The sequence below is a fragment of the Nothoprocta perdicaria genome, unplaced genomic scaffold (genome assembly GCF_003342845.1).
Source record: "Nothoprocta perdicaria isolate Ctin4 unplaced genomic scaffold, notPer1 scaffold_33, whole genome shotgun sequence".
In the NCBI taxonomy this organism is placed as follows: Eukaryota; Metazoa; Chordata; class Aves; order Tinamiformes; family Tinamidae; genus Nothoprocta; species Nothoprocta perdicaria.
Genome location: NW_020455566.1, coordinates 2,731,199 through 2,733,733, shown reverse-complemented (window position 1 = coordinate 2,733,733; position 2,535 = coordinate 2,731,199).

The window sequence follows — 2,535 nt, the reverse complement described above, 5'->3', positions numbered from 1 at the left end:
CCGAGGTTTGGGTTTTCCTGTTGCGGAGACGCACGAGGCTGTGCATGGAGCACCGCACTCCAGCAGCAGAACGGCATGGGAAGAATCCATGCTGGAGACTTTCTGCAGCCCTCATGGATATTAATGGCGATGAATATTCATGCAAAGTTGCCCGTGCTGGAGGGCTGCCGGCTGCAGGCGCACGGTTCCCGGTGCTGGGTGCTCCAGGATGCATCCCAGCCCCTGTGCTGGGCACAAACTCACCTGCTCCCTGCACTGCCCGGCCCTGCACGCTTGGCACGCACTTCCCCATCCAGAAAAGCTCTCCTGCTTTCTGGAAAGCTGCTGCTCCTCGCCTGGCTCGTGAGAGATGAGCCCTGCGGAGCCGGGCCCGGAGCCGGACTCTGCTCTACCCTCATGCAGCACCGGGCGCTGCGGAGCTGCCCTGTGGAACTCCCGCTTTCCATGCTCAGCGGAGGGAAAAGAAGAGGTGATGGCACTAGGGCTGGAGGCTCCAGATGGGGGGGGAGGTCTCTGCCGTCTTGCCCCATTCCCAACCCCTCGGATGGGCATCCCTTTGCTTCTGGTGTGAGGCTGGGGACCCCGGGGAGCTCCTCGCCAGCTCCCTGGAGCTGGAGTGGACTAAGCGGATGCCCTGTGGTGATGAGAGCAGCAGCCCCGATGCAGGGACGATGCTCCATGCCCACCCCACGCCTGCTTCCCGCCGCCGGGAAAGGCTCTTGCAGGGTCCCCGGGGCTGCTGAGCCCCCGGGCAGCTCCTCGCCCTGCGCCCGGGCGGGTTTGCAGGATACGGCAGCAAAGCAGCAGCTCCAAGGAAGCACCCAGTTGTCCTGGTAACGGCGGGTGCTCCTGCTCCCGGAGCTCGGCCCTTGGCGGCTCGCGGGGAGGGGATGTGCAGGGCTCTCGGGGAGCAGCGAGGCTGCACGCGAGCGGCACGGTGTGAGGCCGCGTCCCTCGGGCATCCCTGCGTGCCCAGGGGGATGTGGGTGGCCCAGGGTGCTGCGCGTGGTGACACCAGTGCCCTGTGACAGCCGGAGGTCTGCCGAGCGCGCGGATTCCCTGCGGGAATTGGGGATGCGATGCAGTGAGCTGTGGGTTTTGGTATCACCCTTGGGTTAGAAGCAGCCGTTGCTGCTGCCTGTGTTTACAGAGGCTGTGACGGAGCATCACGCTGGAGCTGGTGCTGCCCTTCTCCTGGGATAGAGCCTGGGAAGCAGCTTCCCCTCGAGCTCTGCCTGCAGGATGAGGGGCTGAGTGTGGGTCAGGTGCCCACAGGCCGCACGGCAGAGCCCTGAAAGGCTTCGTGGGGCAGGGAGCAAGCTGAGCAGCAGGCAGCTCCCTGCGGATCCTCTGCGCGCTCCCAGCCCGAGGGTGCTGAGCAGCGTCCCAGCTTGCAGCCAGGCTGCAGCACGAGGCCCTGCTGCACGGCCGGCTCGGCGCTGCACGGGCTGCTCCGCGTGTGCATGGACGTGTGCAGGGCCACGCAGGCTTCAGTCGTGTGCTGCTTGTGCAAACGTGGTGTATGGCGCTTGTGTGTGTCAGCATGGGCTCGTGCCCGAGCTCTGCGTCCGCTCTGCATGTTCCTGTACCCTATAGCCCCCTCCACTGCTGCTCCAGAGCCTGCACACGGATTGCACAGCAGTGAGCCGTGCACGTGTGTGTGTGTGCACGCACCTCCAATGCTTGCATAGACAACCTACACGTGTGCACGCAAACACCACCCCCAGCCTGCACACACACGTGCAGCTCTGCATGCGCCCACATGCACATCCCATCCATGTGCGCCCGTCCCACCACCCATGTGCATCCCTCGCAGGTGCCTGTGTGCACACACATGTGCACACACAAAACTCGTGCATGTGCACCTCCATGTGCACCCCCCACAGCTCATACATGTGCACCCCCTCACATGCTCCCCGCCGTGTGCTCCCCTCAGTGTGCATGCACATGCAGAGAGCTCATCCATGTGCATGCACAGAGCACATCCATGTTCCTCCCCTTGCACATGTACACGCACAGAGCTCACCCATGTGCACACAGGGAGCACATCCATGTGCCCCTCTGTGTGCATGCACATGCACAGAGCTCACCCATGTGCACATACACACACGGAGCACATCCGTGTGCCCCCCTGTGCATGCACACATGGAGCACATCCATGTGCCCCTCCCGTGTGCATGCACACATACAGAGCTCACCCATGTGCACACACAGAGAGCACATCCGTGTGCCCTCCTGTGCATGCACACACGGAACACATCCATGTGCCCCTCCCGTGTGCACGGACACACAGAGAGCTCATCCACGTGCCCCTCCCATGTGCATGCACACACACGGAGCACATCCATGTGCATAGACGGAGCACATCCATGTGCCCCCCCGCGTGCCCACACATACCCAGCACTGCAGCGAGGCAGCCTCCCCCCCCCGCCCCGCGGCTGCAGCATCCCGGGGGGTCACCTTCCCCCCCTCACCCCCCCGCCTTGCTCGGGACCCTGCGCGGTGGTTGCAGCGGGTGCGGGGCGGGGGGGGGGG